Genomic DNA, 15,562 nt, shown 5'->3' with positions numbered 1-15,562 from the left:
AGTAAAATGCTTCAGATGCTGTCAGAATTGGAGGCTATCATACATAGAAACTCTACCCATCATCCATATCTTGCCAGAAAGTGGCCCAGAGCCATGAATCTGAAATTTAGTCATGGCACGTAGTTGGCTTGTTAGAAAATGATGTGGACTTGAGTTATAGTCCAAGGCCTGTCTTTGTAAACAGTGTGACCTCAGACAAGTCATTTAAACTTCCTGTTTGTGCACCTGGAGATCTCCCAGGTGGATCTGGAATCTAATGAGATGGTGAATGCAACAGTGGAGACTGGAAAGGAAGGGGGCTTCTCTGTCCACAGAGGAGGTTTGGTTTGGCATGGGGTTTGGCATCATCAGCACCATCATCATCATTAGCGGCAGCAGCAGAAGCAGCACCATTCTTTAAAGCCCTTCACAGGCCCTGCTTTGGGTTTAGTTGCCGGGCTCTTTGGAGAATTAGTCACCTCGGGCTGCTATAACACAGTACCACAGCCTGGGTGGCTTAAGCACCAGACATTTATTCCTCACAGTTCTGGAGGCTGGAAGTTCTGGCCAATCCAGTTCCATATGAGGGCCTTCTTCTTGACTTGCAGGCAGCCACTTTCTCACGGTGTCCTCACATGGTAGAGAGAGAGAGAGAGTAATCTCCCTCTCTTCCTCTTCTTAAAAGCCACTCATCCTGTTATAAGGGCCCCACCCTCATGACCTCATCAACCATAATTACCTCCCCAAGGCCCCATCTCCAAAAGTTGTCACATTGGGGGTTAGGGCTTCCAAATATGAATTTTGGGCGACACGATTCAGTCCGTATCACTGAAATTGCTGTGGGGTGTGAGGTGGGAAAAGGTTTTCAAACAACATAAATAGACAGCTCATGCACACAGAGGGTTGCCATGGTAAGATGCTCATATGCTCTTGCTTCAGTCCACTCCAAGCAGAGGCAGCACGGAGAGTCAGCTCCAAACTCAGATCTGGTTCAGATTCTCTACCAATCTTTGTTGAATGGCCAAGTGGGTGGGACAGAAAGTGAGAGATGTGATCAGTGAAAGAAAGCAAGCAGAGAGGGGCTGCTTGGAGTGTTGCCACCTGGAGATGGAACAGCGGAAACCCTCTCATGCAGCAGGATCGACACCAGTGGTTGTTGGATTAATTTTTGAAAGATTTTTAAGTCAGGGAACCATTAAAAAATGATATGTACATCCTGTAAACGTTTTATTTCAATTTGCAACAGTAAGAAGTACATTCATCCCCTGATCTTTTGATGTAGGGCCAGGGCTTGTTCTTCAAGTAAGAGACGAGTTCAGCACAGTCTTTCATACAGTAAATGCATTATATATGATTTTCAGTTTCCAATTTTTTAAAATAGAACAAGAACTTAAAGATATTTGCAAAGCAATATGAGCACAGTAGCCTCCTAGATTTTTATAATTTTCCCCAAGCTTTAAGCATCGTCTCATCCATCTTCAATTCAGTATCACTCTCACCCTCGTCTAGTCTTTTCAAACTATTCATTTGAGTTTTCACAAAGTTTTTTACACTAGTTTTATCAATTTTCATTTTGCTTAAATAAATTTGTCTTCACAATAAAATGTACAACTGGCATACCCAGGTTTGGGAACAAATACAGCTGATTCTTATGAAGCACACAACTCAGCCTTCAACTATTGGGGGTAGAAGTGCCATCCACCAGACGTGAACGAGCCGAGGGCTGTGGGCATTTGGCAGCTGTTTACGGAGAGTCAGTTAATCTATCAGTTCAGTTAAGAGAGTGTCTACTGCATGTGATCCTTCGAGCAACAAGGATTCCCTAGAAATCAAATCAATGCTTTCCCTGAACAGCTTGGCTGTGTCACTGAGGATGGGGAGAGAGAACACGGGAAAGAAGAAGGCAATGACCCTGTTGTTAGTCTACCCATGTTAGTTTTACAAGATACTTCACCTACGTTATCTTAGTGGAGCCCAACCTTCTCAAAGCACACACCTTATTCAATGTCAAAAAGTGTCGAGGATTGGGGCCGGCTCCATGGCCAAGTGGTTAAGTTTGCATGCTCTGCTTCGGCGGCCCAGAGTTTCACCAGTTCGGATCCTGGGCGTAGACATGGCACTACTCATCAAGCCATGCTGAGGCGGCGTCCCACATAACACAACTAGAAGGACCTACAACTAGAATATACAACTATGTACTGGGGGTGCTTTGAGGAGAAAAAGAAGGAAAAGAAAAAAAAACATAGCTCAGGTGCCAATCTCAAAAAAATAAAAAAATGTTGAGGATCTTCCACCCAGGGCCATCTCTGACACTGGGGTAGGAAATTACCAAATTGCTTTGTTTTGTTCTTACATCTCTGGAGATGTACTATTTGTTGTCTCCACTTACAGATGAGGAAACTGAGGCTTAGGGAAGACATGTGATTTGCCCAAAGTCAAACCAGTCTTCCGTGGTAAGGCAGGAACATGATCCCGTTGCTCTGTCCAGTACCCCACAGAGAAAAGACCAAGGGCTTTCACTGGAGCGTTTCACAGAAAAGGTATTTATATGAGCACAGAAAGGAAGGGTGTAGCTTTAATATGGTCCAAACACTGAGGAGAAGCTATTGGTAATGGGTAGATTATTGTGGAATCAAGTACCCTTCCCAAAACACAGGCCTCGATGATGGTGCTAGCGTTAACTGGCTGAGACACACAACGGCCAGGGTTCGCTTAATCGAAAGGGGTAGAAAGGTGGCCAGGAGTAGGAGCTTCCCAGCATGTGCAGGGTGAAGTATGGCCAGGAGAGGCAGACTGGGAAGTCATTTCCAGAAAAACCGTACCAGGAGACAAATGGATGGGAATTCGCATGGAGCAAAGAGGGTATAGACTACCTTTGGGCTCTCACAGAGAGGGAGGAGGTGCTAATGGAGCAGAGATGGAGCACAGGCCATAGAATCCAGTGAACAGATGGAGAATAGCACTGTAGAGACAAGCCAAGCTCCAGCAGAGGTGGGTAAGTATACGTTGTGCTCCTGACAGATCAAGGACGTTCAGATTTGGTCTCAAGGTTTTTGCTGGCAGTTGTCCATGGATACTTCCGGGAAAGTTTGTTCAACATTCACTCTACACTATTTGCTGAGCACAACTCTGTGCCACGCATGGTGCTGAGATGCAACACTGGGGATACAACTAGGAATGGAGAGGAGTCTGTGCCCTGAAGGGGCTTACACGCCAGTGGGAGGAACAGGGCTCTCCAGGCTCCGACCCTTTAGTGCTCCGCTCTCCCCTGGCAGGAGTGGTGCAAAGCATTATGGGAGCACTAGCTTGGGAGGTCACTGGGGAGCTTCCTAGAGGAAAGGAATTCATACTGAGGCCTGAAGGATGAATGGGACATAGCTGTTGGAGAGGAGACCTTAGGGGAAGAAAGAGCTACCACAACACAGATGAACTTTGAGAACATTAAGCTAAGTCACAAAAAGACAAATACTATATGATCATTTCCACTTACATGAGGTACTTAGAGTAGTCACAATTCATAGAGACAGAAAGTAGAATGGTGGTTGCCAGGGGCTGGGGACAGGGGAAATGGCGAGTTGGTGTTTAATGAGTACAGAGGTTCAGTTCTTCAAGATGAACAGAGTTCTGGAGATGGATGCTGGTAATGGTGGCACGACAGGAATCAATGGACTTAATGCCACAGAATTGGACACTTAAAAATGGCAAACTTTATGTCCTGTGTATCTTACCACAATTAGAAATTAAAGAGAGGGAGAGAGAGAAGAGTATGAGGCCAGGCCCCTGGGCAAGAGGGCAACGGGAGCTCTGGGAACTGTGAGCGGTTCAGTGTGGCTGGCACAGTGTGGAGGCTGCAACAGTGGCAAGGACGGGATGGAGAGAAGGAGCTTGAGGGTGGAAGTAGATGCTTTCTGAGCTGTTTAGAAATGAACAGGAGGGAGGAAAGAGTTGGGCTAGAGGGTCAAGCAGAAGGGATCGACATATATGTTTTTGCTAATGGAAAACGTGCTAGGATGAGAGGTACCACTGGGCTCAATTTAGGGGCTTGCATTTAAGCAGGAGGCAGCAGCGAGCCACCAGGCCCCCGCGAATCTGCTTACTCTCCTGGTTCTTTTCCTCTAGGCTGCGGCTGGAACAGAACAAGCCTTCCTAGAGAGCGCCGGAGCTGGGGGGACCCAGCATTTTCCAGAGCCTCCGGTACCATGAGGTCGCCTGCGTGTCAGCTCTCAAGGAGAAGCCTGATTTGTCTATTATTGGCTCAGATTTGTTCAATTTAAATTTTCTTACACAGGAAAAAGAAGGAAATGAGGCTGCCCAGAAGGAGCACTGATCACATAGCAGTCTCCTTGTTTGAGACCGGAAGAGACTAGGCTGCTGTTTTCTTTTCTTGGCCAATTCTCCTTCCCCAGTTAATCAAGAGGTTTGGCTGAGATTAAGCTCTGCCCAACAGGGGCAAGGATGAACCAAACAAGGAATGATTTCGGCCAATGTGGGCTTCCTCCCAACACAATTAGAGCTTGAATTTAAGCAAACAAATCGGATTCAAGGTTTTTCTTCCTCGAAAGCCATTATTCCATTGAGTGAAGGGAGCACAGAGCTGATGGGCTCCAGCCAAGCCTCCCGAAGCAGTTCCACTACAGTCCCCAAATATCGCTGACAGCGACTGCCCACGGAAGGGCTGAGGACAGCAGGAGGGAGAAGGGAGGCTGTTGGTAAAAAATAGCTAGCACTTTTGAAAGTTTGCTTTGCGCCAGGTAAACCTTGGTTAAGAGCTTAGATGTATAACCTCATTTATTCCTAATAACACCCCCGTGGATAGATGCTGTTATTATCCCATTTCATCCACAAGGACACTGAGGCTCCAAGAAGTTAAGTGACTTGCCGATGGTTAACAGTTAAGTAAATGGCACCAGAGCCCATCCTCCTAACTACCCACAATACTGATGCTTGAGAAGAGGTGAACAAGCTCTGGGCATAGAATCAGAAGGCCAGTTGCCTCTCCTTTCCAAGCGTGGTCCTGGAGCAGCCGTTTTAAAGCTATAAACCACCTCAGATTCCAACAGTAGGAGGAGAACAATAACCACACAGCTGACAGTTACAGAGCACTTACTCTGCTAACCTCTTCAGGGACATCGTTTAATCCTTGCAGTAACCTAGTGACAGTGTACCCCGCTTTACAGATGAGAAAACTGATTCTCAGAGAGATTAAGGATTTTGCCCAAAGTCACATAGTCAAAAAATTCAAAATTCAAACCTTAGTTTGGCAAACACTAGACTATAAATCTCTACCTCTAATTCAAAGCCATCATTTTGCAGATGACAACATTGAGGTGCAGAGACCCCACCACGGCAAAGCCAGGAAGTCTCTTGACCCTCCTCCCCGAGTCCAGCACTTCCAGTTCCCGCTCACCTGCTCTTTGGTCAGCCAATGACCAGTACTCTTCTCAGAGCGGCAAGAGGGGTGCCTTCCTGGACATCCCCTCCCCATAGGGCAAGGGGTCTGCAGGACCAAGGAGAAGTGGCCACCCAAAGGCTGCAACCCCTTCTAGACCACACTGCGGGTCCTGGGATCTGGAACTTCCATACCCAGATAGCCCCAAGTCCATGTCCAAAGCCTGTGCAGCATCCTTCCGAATCCATCCATCCACGGAGGGACCACACAGTCGCAGCCCAGTGAGGTGCCTAAGGGGAGGGTCTTTGCTGGGATGCAGACATGCTGGCTGGGGTGCCCATGCATATGCGCACTAAGGCCCCTCGTAGTGCAGGAAGGTGGAGGGAGAAGGGCAAGCTGGGAGCCAGAAGCTGGCTCTCCCTGCATTTCCACACTCGCCACAGAACTATTAGGACTCCAAGAATTCGACATCCAAGCTGCCCTCCAGGGCCTTATGGAGTGACCAAGCTAGGACATTAGAACACTCACCATCTGTTAAATATTGTATTTAACAGTTTCTTTTCTTTTTTTTTTAAAGATTGGCACCTGAGCTAACATCTGTTGCCAATCTTGTTTTTTTTCTTCTTCTTCTTCTCCCCAGAGCCCCCCAGTACATAGCTGTACATTCTAGTTGTGGGTCCTTCTGGCTGTGCTATGTGGGATGCCGCTTCAGCATGGCCTGATGAGCGGTGCTAGGTCCACGCCCAGGATCCAAACCAGCAAAACCCTGGGCCGCTGAAGCAGAGCTTGCAAACTTAACCATTTGGCCACAGGGCCGGCCCCTTAACAGTTTCTTAAGTTGATATTTAATTTTTAAAAACCAGTCCTCCATTCGGTCTCGTGTCCTGGACCCCCCCAAATATTAGGGCTGAGTCTGCCCCTGACTTCCCTTTCGCTTCTCAGACTCCTCTAATCCCACTCCCCAAGGCCCCATGGGCTCATTTCCCTCTTGACAGACCGCCCCTGCCAAGAATGCTGGGGCCTCACTGAGCACTTTCTAGGAGCCCCACCCCCACCCTCACCGTGACTGACATTCCACACAGCAGGATTTCCAGCAGCTCTTGGGGAGATGCTGCTCTGCTTTCCAGTTAAGTTGCCTGATTGTCCCCCGAGATATTTCTGACCCAACCAGCGGGGGATCCAGCCTTCGGCACCTCCAGCTGGTGCTGGTGGAGAACCCTCACGTCAGCAAGGACTCTTGATTCCCCATGAGGAGAGCTAAGTCAACAAGATTAGGCAAAATGAGAAATTCATTGGCTCATGGACCTGCAGGAAAAACTATGACCAGGAAATTAAAAATACCATCAGGACTGTCCTTCCATCTCTTGCCCCTGTGGTGCTGTCTGTCCTCTCTCTGAAGACCAGTTCTGTCCTCATTGCAGGAAACATGGCCACCACTTTCTCTAGGTTTAATTTGCAGCTTTAGCTCCACAAGCCAGCCTGACTCCACAAGTCCGAGGTCAGTCTGACTTCAGGTTCTCTTGGGTTTCAAGTCCCAAGTCCCCAGCAAGGGCACTTGCTGATGGATCTTGGGTCAGCACTTACCTCAGCTCAACCAACTGAGGGCTGGGGGCTGGTTCCTCTAAAAATGGCTGGTCTCATAGAGCCACAGGGATGCAAAAGACCTGCTGTCACCAGGAGAAGAGAAGGATGCAGGGTAAACAGATGATCTTCTGCGTGTCGCCGAAACGCTGGACTATTGATTTCCACTGCTTCAGATTATCAGACTATGCCTGTCCGTCTGCTTGGCTGCCTGCCTTCCTTGCTGACTTCTCTCCTTCTTTTCTTCCTTCCCTCCTTCCTTCTTGACCTGGTTTGAATCCTGAGGTTTCTCGTTCCAACTGACTCCAGGCTCCAGAGGCACAGAGAGGCCCTGGTCCAAGCTCTGCCACCAGCTTGCTGATGGGCCAGAGCATCTTATTACTTTATCCCTGAGCCTTAATGTCCTCAGCTGTTAAAAAAGGAGGGAGGAGCAGTTTGACCCCCAAACAGGTTTGCCCCTCTGTTTCAGAATCTTTAAGCCTCCTAAGCAATCAGCCTAACTCATCCAAGACCTCTTCTCCCACTCTGCTTTTTATAAACCTCTAAACAGTGGGTTTCTTTCTATTTTAATGAAGCATTCATTTTTAATCCTTGATTTTTGGACCATCACACTTAGAGTTTAATCCCCGTGATCCTGGCCTGCCTACCTGGTACTATTTTAAGTTGAGAGCTCTGTGTTAACGCTGTTTTGCTGAGGGCAGTGTTCCCTCCATTACCTAATCACTTGAGGAAATAATGCCATTATACGAAGTCAGCGGTGTCCAGAACAAAACCTGTCTTATAAATCGTGCCAAGCAGGGTTCCAGTACCTCCAGTACTGGTCTGGCCTTGTTGGCAACAGTGAAACATCTGACTTTTTCTGCCCCAGCTCCTCTTTCTGCCCCCTTCCACTCCTTCCTTCCTCTGCAGCCAGAATCCTGCTTTCCCACCTGCCCCCGTGTCCATCAAAACAGGAGCAGGGACAAGGCCGACCATTGCCCTCAGGTCCCTGTGTTAAATGGGGGCTCGTGGGGTTGGGGGAGGGGTGTTCCCTGAAGAAAAAAGTTTGAGACACACCAGATTAAAGACAGCTACATGGGTTCATTTACCCCAGTACTTCTCCGAGCCCTTAATATTGTCAAGTGCCTGGTAAATCCCCAGGAGAACAGTTTCTCAAACTCTCTTGTCCAGGGAACCCCCTTTTCAAGATGCATCTTGTGAGATGAGTGTTCCAAGGTATATACTTTGGGAAATGCTGTTTGCTTGAACTGCAACCATCTTATGAAGGTATGCTCCATTCAGCCTCTTATATGTAAACTTTTTGTATCTAATTGTCAACTTCTTTTGCTTTAAAATTTTTAAAGAGCTTCCACATCTCTTCTTTCAACTCTCCCTCCCAACAATCCTGTGAGACAAATACTATTTCTCAAAATTTACAGCTGAGGAAACTGGAGCTCAGGAGGGTCTCCTAGTCCCAGTCTCAGCCCTGGGAAGCCTGGAAGCTGGCTAGGTACATCTGATGACTCCTGATGAACATACAAGGAAACTGAGGCACAGAGAGTGTCTTAGTCAGGTCAGGCTGCTATAACAACATACCACAGATTGGGTGGCTTCAACAACAGACATTTATTTCTCACAATTCTGGAGCATAGAAGTCTGAGATCAAGATGCTGGCAAATTCGGTTCTTGGTGAGGGCTCTCTTCCTGGCTTGCAGACAGCAGCCTGCTTGCTGTGTCCTCACATGGCAGAGAGAGGAAGCTCTGGTGTCTTCTCCTCTTCTTTTAAGGGCACTAATCCCACCATGGGGACTTTACCCTCATGACTCCATCCAAATCTGATCACCTCCCAAATCCCCTACTCCAAATACCACTGTATTGGGGTTAAGGCTTCAACATATGGATTTGGGTGGTACACCAATGTTCAGTCTACAACAGGGAGGTAACTTGTTCGAGTTCATAAGCAAGAAGGTGGCAGAGCCAAGTCTGGGCCCAATGTCACTGGATTCCTGTGTCTATCCTCTTTGTACATAAAGGACAGCATGAGGTATCATCAGACATCAGGCTGGGAGAATATGGGTGGGAAGTTGGCAGGAAGGATGGGACTGGATGGGATTTGGGATGCTGATGGCTGGCATTTGAGCAGGGGCCCAGGACAGTCTGAATCTTCCCTGCCAATAACCTCCTCTCCCATTGAGATCCCAGAGGGAGCCACACAACAAGGAACAAGGGAAAATGGAACCAAGGTGCCATTTTATTGTTAGCTGAGATTATTGTCAGTCCCTCAGATAGAGTGCTCCTGCAAGCTGAGCTGGGGATTTATTACAGACTCAGAGCCAGAGCAGGGCCTTCCCTCCTCCTACCCAAATCTTACCACCAGACTTTGGTGAGCTGAAGACACTGGTGTGAGTAATCCCACCATGAATAATGGAGTCTAATCAGGATCTTGGTCTCTAATCAGTGCTATTAGAGGAAGGGGTCTGTCTTCTCTCTTCCTGTCTAGGACAACCCAAACTAGCACTGCTTGGCTAAGCCTCAGAGCACAATTTGTTTGCCTTTTTAGGATGCTTTGGTAGAAGGTAGGGGCCCATCAAGGAGGGCCTGTGGTCTTTTCTCTACTCCATTTTCTCAGGAGAGGCTGGCTACAGCTCCTGGAAGCTTGATCAGGCCCCTCTGAGATTCAGGATGGGGGTAGGATCATTCTTCTAGACCCTGGAGGCCACTCTCACCAACCTGAATCCTGACTGCTCTGAGCCCCTCCCTGGGGCCGTCTTCTACCCTCCATCCCTCGTACCACCCCCCACCTCTGCTGATCAGGGTAAACCTGGGCCCACCCTCCCCTTGCCCTCAGTCTCAAGATCCCAAAGAGAATATTTCGCAGTTTACATGCTAGTCTGAAATAATTTGACTGGTTTGACACATCACACCTTCCCGTCCCTCCCATCCTGAAAAGCACCTTCCAGCCTCCTCCTTCGCTTCTACCTCTTGTCATGGCCACTCTCACGAAGAAAGATGTCATTTGTGTGCACCTTTATTATCATCAGAGGTATTACTAAAGGCTTAAGAATTTTAATTACTGGTTTAATTTTCCTAGATAACAACAAAGCAAGTACATTTCATCTGGGAGACTTCTCTCTGGTGAGGCAGAGACAGGAAAACATTTCCAAAAAGATGTAGGCAATATTCTTCTCATCCCTGTGGAGCACTATAGTGGACTGAGTAATGGCCACCCAAAGATGGCAAGTTCTAATCCCCAGAACTTTCGAATGTGACCTTATTGGGTCAACAACAGAAGAGGCACAAAAGGAACTTCCCGTGAGGAGTTAACAGGACATTGTCAGGAGGTTTGGCTAGGATTCCTGGGGAGAGGAAGGCCTGGGCAAGGGGAGATCAACAGGTGAGGGGCGATGGGAGGTGGGGCTGGGTGGTATGTGTGGTGCAATGTGTGTTTGTGTGTGTGTGTGTGTGTGTGTTGTACGTAGTGGGAGCTGAGCTGTGTGTGATTGTGTGTGCACATGTATGTACACCTGAGGGTGGGAAGTTGGGGGGATGGTGGGCAGGGCTACTGGGGCCAGGGAAACAGGGTATGGGGCACAGAGTGTCCCTTGGGGTCACTCCTTCCCCACTGGAAGCCACAGCTCTGCTCCAACATCTCTATGGCCTCTGAGGAGGGGCTATTCACTGTCTTAGGGACCCTCTTTGACAAGCCCAGGGCTTCCCCAACCAACTGCAGAACAGCCTCAGACTGAGTTACTGCTCTCCTTGGTTGACAAAACTGGCTATAAGACCCCAACCTCTCCTCTTCAAAGAAAGTGAGGATTTATTAGCTCGTGTAGGAAATGACGCACCATGTTAGGAGCATGATCTGTGCGAGCTTCAGTCCAGAGTTGGTCCCAGTGGCCAGTGGCAGCCCTCAGCCCCGTGCAGGCCCACCTGTGCCACCATAAAACAAACCAAAATCAGGACTGGCCACATGTGGACTTCTTTTCCAATGCTATTATTCTAAACAGGTCTTTGTGTCATGCAACTTTACAGTTTCTGTGAGGAATGGGGTTTGACACCCACTGTTGGCTGAAACCCTGGATAGCATGTGAAGGGGGAGGAAGTCAATTCTCGGCTGCAGTTGATTCAAGGAGGCTCCCAAGTAGGAAACAGGGTGGGGCAATGGGCCCAGAACTGGCAACACCAGATGGACAGAAGCGAGGCCCCAGGACACTCGCTGGTTCTTTCTGGTTTTGATGCTGGTGGCGGAAACACGTACCTCTAATTCCCAGGGCCTGTTTACCCAATGGGACAAAAGACAAGCGTATGAAGACCAAGATCAGGGAACAAGGAGAAAACCCTCTTCCTGTGACCCACAGAACACCCAGCTCTGGGCCTCCGCCTCCAGGCTCTTGTGGGATGCATACAGGCCCTCTGTGCACAACCCACTTTTTTGTCTACACCCAGAGCTCGGGGCACTGTCTCCACTCTGGTTGGCAGGCTGTGTTTCAGCTCGGATTGCTCTCCTGACTTCCACACCCAGCAGCCCAGCGCTCGCTGGCTCTCTGCAGACACCTCAAACTCAACATACGCCAAGGTAAACTCGGCTCTCCCTTGCCTCCCTCTCTCCTCTTGTGGGTTCTCCTTCGAGGGATGGCACCACTTTTCACTCCAAGACCAAAGTCAGAGAGACCTGGGAGTCAGCCTGGACTCTCCCACACCCCTCTCCCTCGCCTGCCCTTCATCTGGAGCCCACACCACGCAGGGCAGAGAGGAGCTGAAGTGACAGATGAGAACTTTGAGACTCAGGGGTGGCGAGCCTTCTGGGGCAAACTATGAGGGCCAGAGAGCCGTGCTCAGAGAAAGGGGTTTGTGAATTGCTCAGGTTATTTGTGATGACTTCCAGTGATGGGAAAGGAATAAGAACTCCCCGCTTCCCTTCATGGGATCTGGGAGGTTCTCGGCGTCTCAGTCCATCCTCATTTTGTGCAACTTTGGGGACTATCTGTGACCCATGGACTCCTAAGGCCATGGACCAAGCATTGAAGAATCACTTCCTGTCCAGTTTCCTCCATGCTGAGTGGGGTACTGCCTATGCTCTGGGATGCTGGGGACAACCAGGTAAAAGCGTTACACGCAGGCACACATCTCCAGCTGGGTGTGCCAAGCATCCTTCGATGCATCTGGGAGCAGCTGCCCCTGTTCTGAGAAGTGCCCCTCCCTCCACTCCACCCGTGGCTTGAGTAGGAATGGCCACATTCTTACAGAGCTCACTCCTGGGCATAGTGCAGTCCCTAGGAGGGCACTCCTCACGAGTTTTTCCCTGACTCCTTGACATAGGGAGGTGCATGTCAGGACTGTCTGCTGAGAGACTTCCTGCCCTGCCCAGGAAGCAAGTTTGCTGGGGGACAGCAGACATCAGCAAGGACAGTGGAGAGATGTGTTATGCTCGCCCCACCAGTCCCAGTGTTCTGGAAACCCAGCCACCCAAAATTATCCACAGGCTGGTTATCCAATGCTTTTTTAATCACATGCAATCACTCTTCCTATAAAACTCCCTCTTTGAACCAGAGGACTTTAAGTTGGGTTTCTTACATTTGACAACTGAGAGGCCTGATTCTCACAGTGAAGGCAGTGACGCCTTCTGAGGCCCCAGGGCTGAACCCTGCGCAGAGGGATCTGGACAGGGAAGCACTTGTGGTGAGCGTGGCCGGAACATGTCAGCCGTGTGTGGGAAATATGTCGACTGGTTGCATGCAGGACACACTCCTATGTTCCGTTAAAACAGTGATTGTAAAGTAGAAGTCAGCTAGTCCAGCTTTTCTGTTTGTGGCTGTTAAGCAGTGGGACTGTTTCCTCCTGGACGTGCATTATCTACTAATGAAGGAGCATTTATGACCCTAATCACTACATCACCCCAACAGCGTTTCTAAAGATGTAGTTTAACAAATACACGCCACAGAATTTATATAAACCTTTTGGTTGATGGGCCACATCTAATGCTGCTTTCTGATATGAGTGGACACGGAGAATTATTTGACTAATAAAGAACCATCTTCTAATTCCTCTAACAAACCTATCCTTTAGGTAAAACACTTATGTATAGTATAGCTGTAAAATGTCCAAAATTCTCCAGAAAAACTTACATCATTTAAAAAGTGTTGGGCTGATTATGGCAACCAAAGGAAGTGTATAATCCTTAATTGTACCCTGGATCCAAAAAGTAGCTGTAAAGGACGTTTTGGGGAGACCTGACCTGATAACACTACTGTGGCCATGAGGACTTTCTTGGGTGTGATAATGGGCGGGGGGTTTGGGGAGAGGAGGTCCCTGTTCTCAGAAGGGGCATAGTGAAGATCAGGGGTGACCAGTCGAGTGTTCACTGCTCCATTCTTTCAATTTTTCTAAATAAAAAATGTGGAGGGATTAAAATAAGAATGCTACTCTAGTATTGTTGTTTGAAGCAAAAGGAATGTTATTAAGCAACTCTTTCAGAGAAAGTTTTGTGGGTTTTTTTGAGGAAGATTAGCCCTGAGCTAACATCTGCCACCAACCCTCTTCTTTTTGCTGAGGAAGACTGGCCCTGAGCTAACATGCATGCCCATCTTCCTATACTTTGTATGTGGGATGCCTGCCACAGCACGGCTTGACAAGCAGTGCCATGTCTGCACCTGGGATCAGAACCCGCAACCCAGGGCCACTGAAGCAGAACGTATGCACTTAACCGGTGCACCACTGGGCCGGCCCCAGACAAAGTTTTCATATTAGTAAACAAGACAATTCACAAATTCTGACAATCACATCTTTGCAGCTGGGAAAATATTGTCCTTTGCGGTTGGACGGTAAAGTCGTGACTCTCCAGAGATGTTTTTAGCGCTGTCTGGCTGTCAGAACATTCCCAAGCCTGGAAGTGGTTAGCAAAGAGGAAACCCTGAGCACCCGGCAATTATAAGAAGGCCCTGAGTGTCCACTAACCCCGCTGTGGCTGGTTGGTTCACCGAGCAAGAGGAAAGGAACGCTCTGACACACTATGTCTATTTAAAGAGCCACAATTTTCACATAAAACATGAAAGACAGGGAAAAAAAATCGCTGTGTTTGTGTGTGTGCAGTGGTGGGAGGTGAGGAGTAAACAGTATATGCTGATATTGGAGAAGAAAACTAGCAGGAGGAGATGGAAGAGGGGGCGGCCTGCGCTCATGGTACTGGGAAACCTTCACTGGCTGCCTGCTCAGTGCCAAGATCACCAAACGGTGCACGTGTACAAATTCCTTCAATCCTCACAACCACTTTGCGGAGGGAGAAACTGCTCTTATAGAGGAAATTGGCTGAGGGAGGTCAAGGTCAAGGCCGTGCTGATTGTAAAACGTGAGCCAGAATGTAAACCCAAGTATGTTTGACTTAAAAATCATGCAAGCACTTAATTTACCATCCAGCACTGCTCCCTAACTCAGCTGGAGCCAGGACCGGTACTACGGGGTTTGTTTCCCGATTCTCTGTTCTTTACATACCTTGTTTTTAATAACAAAGACGAAAGCGTCTGAAAGCAGCACAGTTGTAGGAATCCTCTGGGATGGAGCACGTGTGTGTGCAGAGGAAGGTGGGTGAGCCCTGGTGGCGACGCTGGGAACGGCCCCCTAAAAGCACCAGTGCCACTAACTGCTGCCATTCGGTGGCCGCAGAGGGGCTCATTCCCAAAATGACTCAAGCCATAAGTGATGAACACAGAAGCCAATAAAATAATGTACACAGACCTATGGAAAGGCACAGCAGCCATTTTACACCACCAATCCCCTATTCCTCTAGTGAGAAGCAAAAGGAGAAGTATACAGACTAGGGTAACCATAAGTGAGAACTGAAGATCTATAGCCAATGAGAAAAGGCTAAGTACCGAAAAATGCAAGTGGATGAGCATATATCAGTTTATCTACAGATTGCTGAGAGCATCAATGTTCAGAAAATGAAACTGCAAATGCTGAAGGCTGAGATGTCCAAGTTATCACATAGGACCTGTCACATACAGTCAGTAGCCCAGTGGTTCTTCAGCTTTTACATTAGACTCATCTGGGAAGCTTTTAAAACCCCCACGCCTGGGTTCCATCTCAGACCTATTAAATCAGAAACTCTGAGGGTGGGTGTATTTTTTTTTAATTGAGTTCATAATAGTTTACATCCATGTGAGATTTCGGTTGTACATTGTTTCTTGTCTGTCACCACTTAAGTGCTCCCCTTCACCCCGTGCCCACCCCCCAGCCCCTTCCCCTGGTAACCACTAAACTGTTTTCTCTGCCCGTGTACTTGTTTATATTCCACATATGAGTGAAATCATCTTGTATTTGTCTTTCTCAGTCTGGCTTATTTCACTTGGCATAATTCCCTCCAGGTCCTTCCATGTTATTGCAAATGGGATGAATTAGTCTTTTTTTTTGGCTGAGTAGTATTCCATTGTATACATAAACCACATCTTCTTTATCCAATCATTGGTCGATGGGCACTTGGATTCTTTCCATATCTTGGCTATTGTGAATAGTGCTGCAATGAACATAGGGGTGCATACGTTACTTTGGATTGTTGGTTTCAAATGATTTGGGTAGATACCCAGTAGTAGGATAGCTGAGTCGTGTGGTAGTTCTATTTTTAGTTTTTTAAGCAATCTC

This window comes from Equus quagga, chromosome 6 (genome assembly GCF_021613505.1).
Source record: "Equus quagga isolate Etosha38 chromosome 6, UCLA_HA_Equagga_1.0, whole genome shotgun sequence".
Classification (NCBI taxonomy): domain Eukaryota; kingdom Metazoa; phylum Chordata; class Mammalia; order Perissodactyla; family Equidae; genus Equus; species Equus quagga.
The sequence above is the reverse complement of the archived record's forward strand: the minus strand, read 5'-3'. Positions refer to the sequence as shown.